At 49.5% G+C, this 12751-nt stretch overlaps 1 long non-coding RNA gene across 1 annotated transcript in view; it reads left to right on the top strand.

Annotated features, from left to right (window-relative positions):
* Nucleotides 1-1197: 1197 nt before the first annotated feature.
* Nucleotides 1198-12751, top strand: part of LOC126084083 (uncharacterized) — a 31115-nt gene continuing 19561 nt past the window's right edge. The window contains exons 1-3 of the long non-coding RNA XR_007518923.1: nucleotides 1198-1678; nucleotides 2074-3386; nucleotides 11927-12081. This is a non-coding gene — a long non-coding RNA (uncharacterized LOC126084083). The remainder of the gene's footprint in view (nucleotides 1679-2073; nucleotides 3387-11926; nucleotides 12082-12751) is intronic.

Genomic DNA, 12751 nt, shown 5'->3' with positions numbered 1-12751 from the left:
TGGTCCCGCCCCGCTACCTGTCGGATTGGGCCGCTCTGGGGGTGTGTGGGGGGGCGGGGCGCGCGCGGGGGAAGCCGCGGAGATGGTACAGTCCACCCACTGGGCTTCCAACCCCACCCCCCCGGCGGTTCAAGTTTCTGCGCCCGGAGGACGCGGTCGCGGCCAATCCCCGAGCTGCTGGGTGCTTTTAAAATGCAGGTAGGGCTGCGGGGAGGGGGCGATGGGAAAGGTGGGGCAAGGCCGCCCTTAAAGGGAACGCGCGGCAGTGGGCGCCGAGCCCCCTCCCTGGCCGCGCACCCTCTTGCCTCCGCCCCAATAAGCAAATACCCAGGGTCCGGGCGAAATGTCCCCTTCCCCTTCCCGGGGGCACCAGAGTTCAGCGAGGTATGAGATATGACAAACAATGGGACTCTGACATGGGGGTCGTCCTCCCCGGCGGCTAGGCCGCTCTTTGTCCCCTTCCCTGCCCCCGGTCTCCTCCGTCACCGCCTCCACCCCGTCCCCGCCGGAGCGCGCGGCCGGGCTGCTTGTCCACTCCGTGCGCGGGACTGTGCTGCGGCGTCTGAACACCGCGAGGGCCGGGACCTGCCAGCCGAGACCCGGAGCACGGCCTTGCCCTAGTCCCTGTCCCGATGGGAGAGGCCCCGGAAAGTGCCCCCGCTCCGGGCGCTCACAACCCCGCTCCCCCGCCCACCCGGCCGCTCGTGCCCAGGACTCGCGGGCCATATGAGGCTCGCGAGCCGGAGACCACAGAGAAGGGTGACTCCCACCGGGGCCTTAACGCCGGGGTCGAGGAGCGCTAAGCTGATCCCAAAACCACCTCTCCACCGCAGCCTCGCGGGGACCTGGCCCTCCCACAGCCTGTAATGGCTCATTATCTTCACATCCCCGAAGCGCACTGAGGCGCGTGTGCAGCTAGCCTGGCCAAGGGGGGCGTCTCTTCCCCGGAACCCGAAATGAGATCCAGCCCGCGCGCGCGGCCGTGAGCGGTCCCGGGCCTGGAGCGCGCACCCACGCAGCGGTTTACGTCCCCACTCACAGCCACTCAGCCTCTCATTCAACAACTGTGTACCCAGCACGGGAGGTCCTGCAGGGAACCAGGCAGCCGAGACCCCTGTCCTCGAGGGGGGGGGCCGTGCATTCTGGGAGGAGGAGGGAGGGAAGATAATATACTAGAATAGGCTGAGAAGTACTAAGTGCTGTGTGGGGCAATTAAGACAAGGCCCTGCCACAGTGATCATCGTTTACTTTATTTAGATCCCGTGGTCAGGGAGGGCCTCGTAGCAGGAGAGGCGTCTGAGCTGAGATCTGGGCGGCAAGGACAAAGATAAGAGGAAGGGCATTCCGAAAAGTATTCAAGGAAAGTCATTGTGGCTGGAGGGTGGGCTGGGGAAGATGGCGGGACATGAGGTCAGAGGCCGAAGCCGGAGGGGACAGATCGAGTGTGATTGGAGACAGCACTGGCGAGTTTAAGCAGAGGAGGGACATGCCCGGATTTACCTCTTAAGAGACTCATTCTGGACCATAAATGGAGAAGGGATTGGAGAGGTCGGAGGAGGTCCAGACTGAGCACTTCACCTCCACCCCAACCGCCTGCTTTCTCCAGGTAGTTGGCACTAAGAGGATGGTGGGGCAAAACTGAGCCGGAAGGCAGAGCTGCCAAGGTCACCGGACCCAGGTGAGCCATCTCCTGGGCCATAGGGTCATCTTCACGGCAGTGTTTGGGTTTGGACAGGGAGAGGGTGGTTTCAACTCAGCCCTGGGAGGCAGCAGGTCTGACTTTACCCCTAGGAAGCCAGATGACACTGCTACCTGCAGGATCCTGCAGAATGAATTGGTCTGGGGCACAGACTGCTCTCCTGGGAGGACGAGGGTTAAGCATTTGACCCAGCTCACCAGGGAAGCTGCTGAGAGGTTAACACTGCACTCTGGGGGACCCCTGCCCCCACTCATGCTGGTCCAATTGGTTCTAGTGGCATTCAGTCCCCGATCCTCCTGAGCTGACTGCTTCAACTGAGCTTTCCGAAAGTAAAACAGACTTCTGTTCAGACAGGGTTTGTTTGCATCTTCTAGGCACTGGGCAGTCCAAGAGCCTCCGAGAGCTTTGCCCATGTCCTCCAGGAAAGCAGAAACAAGCTGCTCCTGAAGATATGCCTGGGTGCTTGAGGGAAGGCCTCTGGACCCCCACACCACAGTCAGACACACTCTGGAACAAAAAGACAGAACAGCAGGAGGTGAGGGCGCCCAGACCAAAACAGAGTTCTGAAGCAAAAGGGGCCATGCAGGCCAGAGCCCCTTCCTGTGGCTCTACAACCCCCGGGGTCAGAAAACAACCCCGTGCCACCCGGGAAGACTCACCGCCTAGCAGACACTGTGCCTGAGCCAGGAGCATTAGAGCCAGCCAGGGTTGAGAACCACTATGCTAACACACGGTAGACAAAATATTCCAAATGGGGGGAGGGGGGGCATGATAAGAGCAAGCTGGTGGTAAGCAGATTGTGCCGCCACCCGGGCACCAATGATGCTTGCTGAGTATATGGGCAACCCTTCAATGCATCACCCACTGGCTCTGAGCCCCTCAGTTTGAAGATGAGGAAACTGAGCCGGGAAAGGAATGACTTGCCCAAGATCACTTCCATTCATTGCTTACTGAATACCTACTGTCGGTGTCTGCGATTGGCTCTGGAGTGTGCCACCTCAGTCCTCAGCTTAAAGCTTAGTAGAGGAGTCGGATACACAAACACCATAAACCTAGAACCCTAGTGCCGTCGATTCGATTCCAACACATGCATGTAAATACATACATGTTTGTGCAATTACACATGTATTGTGTTGCACTGTGGTAAGAACAAGCGTATAGGGGGTCCAGGGCTGACGGCAGGGGCGTGGCCAGTCCACATTCCTGAACTAACTACGAGCTTGCTGTGCTTGTGGTCCAGGTACCACTGAGAGATGGACTATCAGTGTGAATGCCCACTCCCGACCCCACCCCACCCGTAAGCCTGAACTTGAGCCCTTTGGGAGCCCACATTGACTTAAGGTGGATTTCTGCTGGTTTGGTCGGTTGTTTCCACAAAGCTCAAAGCCCCAGGCAGTGTTCTTCGGCTCGTGGTCAGTAGGAGAGGGTAGCATGGTGGCTGAATCTTGCTGCTGGTGGGCGAGGCGATGGCAGCTGACCAGCTCTGGGGCACTGTGGTGGGAGCGGGCTCTGGGGTCTCTTTCCTGTCCCCCATCCAGAGGGACTCAAACATTCAGGATGTCACCATGCACAGCTGAAAGGCAGCAGAAAATCAGGACGATATGGATGGAGCACTTTCTATGAGCTCACCACTGTGCTAGACCTTTGAGTGGATTATCTCATTGAGCCCTCACCACAGCCCTGGGAGGTAGGCACTTTTTATCCCCATTTTACAGAGGAGGAAACTGAGGCTCACACGGGTTAAGTCCCTTGTCCAGGTTTACACAGCTAGCAAGTAGCTAAGTTAGGATTTGAACCCAGGACAGTTTGGGCCCAAAAGTATACTATTACCCCCTTGACCGCAGCCTCCTTGATTCCTCCTTCCTGAATAGGAGGAGGTGGCCCTTCCAGCTGTGGCCTGCCCTGCGCTGGGACCATGTTCATGTCCCATTTTCCTCCTGCTTCAGACCTCCCCCGTTGTAGCCAAGCCAAAGCCACTCCAGGGTCTCTGGACAGCTTCGCTGTTGGAGTTTCCCAGCTATTCCTGCTGACTTCTCACTGCCTGGGATCAGCTCGGTCTCCTGGCTCCTCCATCACTGACTGCCAGGTGACCTTAGACCACTGCTGATCCCGTGAGCCTCAGTTTTCTCACTTAGCCCTTCTCCCCAGGCCCAAGGCCAGTGTCCAACACCTGGCCGAGCTTTTACGAAGCCCTAGAGGGTGACATCCCCCCACCCCACAGTGCAGGAGAAGCCAGTGCAAGCCAAATTCCACACTTCAAAGCACCCAGGTTATTAGAGGGAAAAAAAAGAGGAAACAGGTTAGCAGGCTTATTTGTGACCTATTTGAAATGTTTATGTTTATCAAATGGATGCTTTTCACACATGTGCAAAAACAATGCAATAGGTTAGATGTTACTGGCCAGGTAATTACAGGATTTACTCCAGGCGACAAGTTCCAGGCCCCAGACGGAAGGTCTTTGAGCTTGGCTATGTGTCTCTGGGGCCGTGCCGGCAGGGATGAGGCCCAGGCTGGGCTGTCCTCAGGTTCCACGGTGACGGCCGCCCTGGAGTGAGCAGTCGGGCTCCGCCTCCCACCCAGAGTTGAGGACAGAGCCTCAGTCTTCCCTGGGACCCTCAGTGCCTGGCCTCACCTGTGTAAGACAACCCTGAGCCCACCTGCGCAGACCCAGCAGCCTCTGGGTGTCCTGTATGCTTGGCTGGGGTCTAGGGGTGGCCCCAGGGCTTTGGCACTCCCCTGGCCCAAGGTCTACAACCAGCTGCCCACCCCACCCAAGCGGAGACCTGAGACCATCTCCTCTGCAGCCGCCTGAATATTTCATGCAGAGAGGGTGGAATGAGAGTCGCAAAGGCCTTAATTGTTAATGTGGCTTCTGCCGCTGCAGGCCCGGCCCTCCAGCCCCCTCCAGCTTGCCTTCTTCTGTTGGGCAACAGCAGCAACCACAGTAAGTCCTGCTCACCCAGGTCAGCCCAGTCAGCACCTGCTCCGCGTAAGGGGAGGCCGGGCGGAGACGCAGGTGTCCCCCCACCCGTAGTCAAGCCGGCGGGGAAGACGGTGACATAAATGACTATAGCAACCAGGCCTTTAGTCCACTGCTTTTTTGCTGGTCCCCAGTTCGCATCAGGCACTGAGGCTGGCACGTGCTGGGCACCCGGTAAACTTTTGTGACTGAATGAATGAGAGGAGGAAGCCGGGTGCTATGGATTGAATCGTGTCCCCCCAAAAGATATGTTGAAGTCCCAATCCCTGTCCTTGTGAATATGACCCTGTTGGAAACAGGATTTTACTTTTGTTACATTAATGGTTATCTGAGTTGGGTGGGTCCTAAACCTAATCCCACTCCAGTGAAGTTTTATAAAAAGGGAAAACAGACCCAAAAAGAAAAAAAGTTGCCATTGAGTCCACTCCGACTCATGGCTGCCCCATGTGTGTCAGAGTAGAACTGCCCTGTAGGGTTTTTTTGGTTGCAATCTTCACAGAAGTAGATCTCTAGGCCTTTCTCCCCAGGAGCTGCTGGGTGGGTTCCGACCGCCCACCTTTGGGTTAGTAGTCAAGTGCAAACCATTTGCGCTGCCCAGGGACCTGGAAAACAGAAAAAAACAAACACACTTGTTGCCATGGGTCAATTCCAACTCGTAGCGACCCTATAGGACAGAGTAGAACTGCCCCATGAGGTTTCAAAGGAGCAGCTGGTGGATTCTTACCTTTTGATTAGCAGCCAACCACCAGGGCTCCAGAAAACAGACAGATGCCCTGAATTCATACTCCTACCCTCCTGAACCATGAGAAAATGAATTTCCGATCTTTAAAGCCACCCACTTGTATTTTTTGTTGGAGCAGCAACAATTAGATAGAAAGGCACTGGGCTTAGAGTCTGTATGGCAGGCCTGACGCTCTCCAGCTGGTAGCCCCAGGCAAGTCCCGCCCCTTCCCTGAGCTTCCAACACCTGACAACCAGATCATTTCCTCCTCACCTGGCTGGAACCCATGGCCACACAGTGAGGCAGGCAGGGTGTTGCTCTCCTAGGAAAGGGCCGAGAGGCCTATGAATACTTCCGAGTCTAGCCTGGGGCCCTATCTTGAGACTCTGAAAACCTACCTGAGGAGCTGAGCCTCTTCTCACAAACAGAGACTAACACCTGGGCACCTCGCCTTGCCATGGAGAATCACCATCCCAGCATCCAGAGAGCTGGGACCCCCAAAGGGCAAGTCAGGGTCCTACAGAGGCAGCTGGTCAGGCTCTCAAAACAAGGGCATGGACCAGCCTGGTGGTTCTCAGCCCTGCTACTTCCTTAGAATCACCTACCCAAAAAACCCCACCTAGAAGCTTGTAAAATGTGCACAGCCAGGGCTGAGGACCCTGGGTTAGAGGGGTCTCCTGTTCACTGGCATCAGGCCGAGCTAGAAGGATCTAGGTGGCCCCCAACCCACACGAAGGGTGGCCTTGCTAATGAGCCCAGAAACAGAGGACTTGGTTTCCTCTGTCCACCAGGCAGGGCTGGCAGCACCACCAGCCTTACCCCACGCAGCTCTCAGAAGCGTCTGAGCTTCCTTCCTTCTCAGTGCCTGATGGCTCCTTGCTGGTCACTCTCCAATCCAACAACAGGTCGGTGTGAAGGAAGACCACTCCAAGCAAGGTCTCTGTGCAAGTGGCATCTGCATCAAGTCCTGAGAGGTGGGCAGGGCAGGGATTGTCAGGTATACTCCAAAAGTGGGGAAACCAAGGCTCAGAGTCACAGGAGGTAGAGGCAGAACTAGAACCCAGATCCTGACCTATAGCCCAGGACTCTGGGCAACTCACAGAGCAGGTGACCTTTGGGAGAGGGCAACTAGAAATGCTGGCTGCCTTTCTGAAGGCAGAGGGGATGGAGGCCGGAACTCTGAGATGGCAAATAGGGGCTTTCACCTGCAGCTGCCCCCACCCCGTCCAGGGCTTCTTGAGAAAAGAGGGAGAGGAGGCGAGCCTCAGGTGAGGGTCCAGGGAGGCATTTAGTATTGGAAGTGTGTAGGTAAGGGGTTATGAGGCACCAAGGGGCCTGCAAGAAAACTAAGGTGGGCGGTGCCATTTGCAAATCTCAGGCAGTCTGGCCAGGGTCTCCTGAAACCACACTAAAATGACAGTCATGGTTGTTTTAAATATGTCCAGAAATTCTTTGACACTCTTCCCTTTGAAAGCCGCCCCACCCCATCCCCCCCCCAAAAAAATCAGTTGCCGTGGAGTCGATTCTGATTCATGGCGACCTCATATGTGTCAGAGTAGAACTGCTCCATTGGGCCTCCAATGGCTGTGATCTTTCAGAATTAGATTGCCAGACCTTTCTTCTGAGTCCTTTCAAAAGATGGACTCTAATTCCCCTCCCTTTGAGTGTGAGCTGGACTTGGTGACTGGCTTTAATAAATAGAATGTGGTAGAAGTGACCATGTATGACTTCTGAAACTATGTCATAAAAGGCATTTCAGGTTCTGCCTTGCTGTCTCTTGGATCACTCCCTCTGGGGGAAGCCAGCCACCATGTTGTGAGGATGCTCAACCATCCCTATGGTGAGGTCTCCATGGTGAGAAACTCAGGCCTCTTTCCAACAGTCACAAGAATGAGCTGTCTTGGAAGCAGATCCTTCAGCTCCAGTCAATTCTTCAGATGGCTGCAGCCCTAGCCAACATCTTGACTGCAACTTCATGAAAAACCCTGATTCAGAAAATCCCAGCTAAGCCACTCTCAAATTTCTGACCCTCAGAAACTGACCTAATAAATGTTGATGGTTTTAAGGTCCTTAAGGAGTCCTGGTGGTGTAATGGATCACCTTTCTTGGGAATAGGCATAAATATGGATCTCTTCTAGTTGGTTGGCCAGGTAGCTGTCTTCCAAATTTCTTGGCATAGATGAGTGAGCACTTCCAGCGCTGCATCCATCTGTTGAAACATCTCAATTGGTATTCCGTCAATTTCTGGAGCCTTGTTTTTCACCGACGACTTCAGTGTAGCTTAGACTCTTTCCTTTGGTACCATCGGTTCCTGATCATATGCTACCTCTTGAAACGGTTGAACATTGACCAATTCTTTTTGGTATGATGACTCTATATTCCTTCCATCTTCTTTTGATGCTTCCTGCATCGTTTTATATTTTCCCCACAAATTCTTCACTGTTGCAACTTGAGGCTTGAATTTTTTCTTCAGTTCTTTCAGCTTGAGAAATGCTGAGCATGTTCTTCTGTTTTGGTTTTCTACCTCCAGCTCTTTGCACATGTCATTATAAGACTTTGTCTTCTTAAGCCACCCTTTGAAATTTCCTGTTCAGTTCTTTTACTTCATCATTTCTTCCTTTTGCTTTAGCTGCTCTACGTTCAAAAGCAAGTTTCAGGGCCTCTTCTGACATCCATTTTGATCTTTTATTTCTTTCATGTCTTTTTAATGACCTCTTGCTTTCTTCATGTATGATGTCCTTGATGTTCTTTCACAACTCGTCTGGTCTTCGGTCATTAGTGTTCAACGCATCAAATCTATTCTTGAGATGATCTCTAAATTCAGGTGGGATATACTGAAGGTCGTACTTTCGCTCTCATGGACTTCTAATTTGCTTCAGTTTCAACTTGAACTTGCATATGAGGAATTGATGGTCTGATCCGCGGTCAGCCCCTAGCTTGTTCTGACTGATGATATTGAGCTTTTCCATCATCTCTTTCCACAGATGTAGTTGATTTGATTCCTGTGTATTTCGTCTGGCAAGGTCCATGTGTGTAGTCACTGTTTATGTTGGTGAAAAAAGGTATTTGCAATGAAGAAGGCATTGGTCTTGCAAAATTCAATCATGTGATCTCTGGCATCATTTCTGTCACCAAGACCATATTTTCCAACTACCAAACCTTCTTTGTGTTCAACTTTCATATTCCGATCACCAGTAATTATGAATGCATCCTGACTGCATGTTTCATCAATTTCAGACTGTAGAAGTTAGTAAAAACTTCAATTTCTTCATCTTTGACCTTAGTGTTTGGTGCGTAAATTTGAATCATAGTTGTATTAACTGATCTTCCTTGGAGACGTATGGATATTATCCTGTCATTGACAGCTTCATACTTCAGGATAGATCTTGAAATGTTCTTTTTGACGAAGAACACAGCACCATTCCTCTTCAACTTGTCATTCCTGGCATAGTAGCCCATACGATTGTCCTATTCAAAATGGCCAGTACGAGTCCATTTCAGCTCACGAATGCCTAGGCTATCAATGTTTATGTGTTCCATTTCATTTTTGATGATTTTCAATTTTCCTAGATTCGTACTTTGTACATTCCACATTCCGATTATTAATGGATGTTTGCAGCTGTTTCTTCTCATTTTGAGGTCGTGCCACATCAGCAGATGAAAGTCCTGAAGGTTTGACTCCATCCACATCATCAAGGTCGACTCTACTTTGAGGGGGCAGCTCTTCCCCAGTTGTCTTTTGAGTGCCTGCCAACCTGTGGGGCTCATCTTCCAGCACTATGTCAGACAATGTTCCACTGCTATACATAAGGTTTTCCCCAGCTGACTCTTTTCAGAAGTAGACTGCTGGGTCCTTCTTCCTAGTCTGTCTTAGTCTGGAAGCTCAGCTGAAACCTGTCCACCATGGGTGACCCTGCTGGTATCTGAATACTGGTGGCATAGCTTCCAGCATCACAGCAACACACAAGCCCCACAGTATGACAAACTGACAGATACATGGGGATCCTTAAAGACTACAGCCTAGGAAACCCTTTGGGGCAGTTCTACTCTGTCACATGGAGTCACTATGAGCACTGCACCCAACAACAGGGTAACTTCTTATGCAGCAACTGAGAACTTATACAACAGTACAGGAATAAAAGAAATATCAACACATGGGGGTTACAAGAGGAGATATCAGCAGACAAGATATTTCAGCGCAATTTTGGAGACTGGAAGGCATATACAGGACCAGAAACTGACTTGGAGCAAAAGAAATAGCAACCCAAGAGACTGCCTTGCAGACAGGACAGGATGCAAATCTAAGCTTGACACAGGTCCCCTGGGAGATGCAGGGCTTAGAGTTACCCGGTACTGTGGAAGCCTGCATAAAAGTTGTATACAGATCAGCTGGACATCCGTCCCTTCAGGCTACCACCAGGTGATCAGTTTCCCGGACAGGAGACTGTAGATTTAATACCTGGAGAGAGTGAATTGGGAAACTCCAGGCACCACAATGGGGGAAGATAGATATGAGGCAAAAAATAGGGGCACTAAGTGAATGTTACACTGAACTTCAGAAACCCTAACCCCTTCCCTATCACTAGATACACGCGTCCAACTTACAGGGCTCCTATGAGTCAGAAACAACTCAACAGCAGTGGGTTTTTTGTTTTTTGTTTAGGCAGCACATATGAAGATTGTTTGAGAAGTTTGGATAACCTTAGAGAAAGATCTCCAAATCAACACACTTTCTGGGGCGGGGGCGGGGAGGGGGGCAGGAGGCGGGAAGAGTGTCCCCACAGAAATTGCCAACTTACTGCCTCATCACCCCATGCTGGATCCCACCAGGCAACAAGCTTCTCCTATGCACAAGGTGCTTTATAATAATGATTTAAGCATATAATTTTAAAATGGCAATAAGCGCTAAAGATCGCCACAAATTTAGGAAAACTTCCAATGTGAAAGAAAGAGACCAAAACGAAGAAAAAAAGGTGAACGGGGAATAAGTGTCCAGAGAGAACAAAGACAATATATTGCATACATTAAACAAGAACAGCATTGTGTCTTAGTTATCTAGTGCTGCTATAACAGAAATACTGCAAGTACATGGCTTTAACAAACAGAAATTTATTTTCTCACAGTTTAGGAGGCTAGAAGTCTGAATTCACAGTGCCCGGTCTAGGGAAAGGCTTTCTTTCTCTGTTTGCCCTGGGGGAAGGTCCTTATCTCTTTGAGCTTCTACTCCTGGGCGATCTTTATGTAGCTTGGCATCTCTCTTCCCTGTTCTCTGCTTCTTTCACTTGCTTGTTTAATCTCTTACAAAAGCAATTGATTTAAAACATACCCTACACTAATCCGGTCTCGTTAACATAACAAATACAACCCATTCCCAAATGGGATTTGGGGGGGACACAACTCAATCCATAATGGCATGTTACGGAAAAGGAACACTCAAGAGCTCAAAAAGTGCTATTAGAAGTTGAAAATATGACAGCCAAATCAAAAAATTAAATAAAAGTTTCCAAAGATGCAGGTGAGAGAATCTCCTCATAACAAACAAGAAGAGGATAAGAATTAGAAAATCGGTCCAGCAGGTCTAATTTCAGATTAAAAGTAAGAGACAAGAGAAAAAAATGGACTATAGAAAATTGAGAGAAGGAAAGTATTAAGGGTATCATACTAGAAATTTATCTTGAAGGACACAAGTCTCCCAATGGAAAGAGGCATAAATAAATAAATGTATGTTTGCTAGTTTATTTATTTAGAGAGCCCTGGTGGCACAGTGGTTAAGCACTCAGCTGCTAACCAGAAGGTTGATAGTTGTAATGCACCAGCCTCTCTGTGGGAGAAAGATGTAGCAGTCTGCTTCCTTAAAGATTACAGCCTTGGAAACACTATGAGACAGTTCTTCCTACTCTGTGCTATAGGGTCCCTATGAGATGGAACCAACTCAACAGCATCTAACAACAACAACGCATATATAAGATGGATACTTTTTCCTTCAAAAGCCCCTCCCCCCAAAAATCAGTTGCTGTCAAGTTGGTTCCTATGTGTAACAGAAGAATAGCACAAGGCATTGTAAAATTTCAAAACACCAGAGACAAAAACCAAAACCAAACCCATTGCCATGGAGTCGATTCCAACTCATAGCGACCCTATAGGACAGAGTAGAACTGCCCCATAGGGTTTCCAAGGAGTGGTTGGTGAATTTGAATTGCTGACCTTTTGGTTAGCAGCTGAGCACTTAACCACTGCACCACCAAGGGTCCACCAGAGACAAGGAGATACTAAAAACTTACAGAAAGAGGAAAAAAGCTCACATACAAAGGATTAGGAATCGGTTTGCCCCAGAAAGTCTGTGATGAAAAATACATTAACCGGTATTGTGAAATATTTCATTGTGATTCACATATATAACCCCCAACCCTCCCTATAAAAATTCCTCTCCCCTTTTGGACTTTGCAGCACTTGGTATTTTACCAAGTGTTTGCCCAACTTTGGCTGTAACAAATCTACAATAAAGCTATAATTTCTCTCCTTACAGAATTCTTGCTATTTTTACACTTTGACATATCTGGTGTCAGAGGTGGGAATTCGGAGGTGCACTATCTTCTGCAAACTCTGAAGTGCCAAGGATCCAGGCTACCAACTGAATTAATTGAGCACTCTATATCCACAGGCTTTGGGAGTCACCTTAAGGTAAATAACCTCTCAAATTTGAGCCTCTGGTATCTTACTTCAAAGTTTTTCAAATTTTTTTGTAGGTTTTTTTTTTTTTTTTCTTTGTTCCTAGGATTTGTTTCTTTGCACTTGCAAATTTGTTTCACTATCTATTGGAAACATGCGGAATGCCAGCTCCAGAGACCAGTCAGAATTGCCCTCTGGAACTCCTGCTTATTATATGAATAAGCATTTGGTCCCATAACATGCTCATTTCTGTCTGGCATTATCTCACCAAAGATAGCTTGGAAAAACAGTGACCACGTTGAGGTTTTAGTCTTCTGCGTAGTGAGTTCGACTATTCATATTTGGATTTTCGTTTGAGCTCCTTAATGACAGTTTGTTGTATCAGTGGCCACTTTGTGTTTCTCTTGGTTAACTTTTCTGAGCAGTAAGTTACAGAACCAAAGCTCCCATGTCAATAGTTCTTGCACGCATGCCTATTTTGATTAATATGTTTGTTTGTAAGCAATTTAAAACTGATTAAACAGAAATGCCAACTATCATGAAAATTTAAGAGCCTTGCTAAACCTTACTAGCTGGGACTCCCTGATTTATACTAATGAGTCTATATGATAATGAGGCAAGGGGAGGTCCCTTCAATTTTAAAATGAAAGATTAGATTTGAGCCATAGAGAAACAAGAAATT

Source organism: Elephas maximus, chromosome 10, assembly GCF_024166365.1.
Source record: "Elephas maximus indicus isolate mEleMax1 chromosome 10, mEleMax1 primary haplotype, whole genome shotgun sequence".
NCBI classification, from domain to species: domain Eukaryota; kingdom Metazoa; phylum Chordata; class Mammalia; order Proboscidea; family Elephantidae; genus Elephas; species Elephas maximus.
The sequence above is the reverse complement of the archived record's forward strand: the minus strand, read 5'-3'. Positions and strand labels throughout refer to the sequence as shown.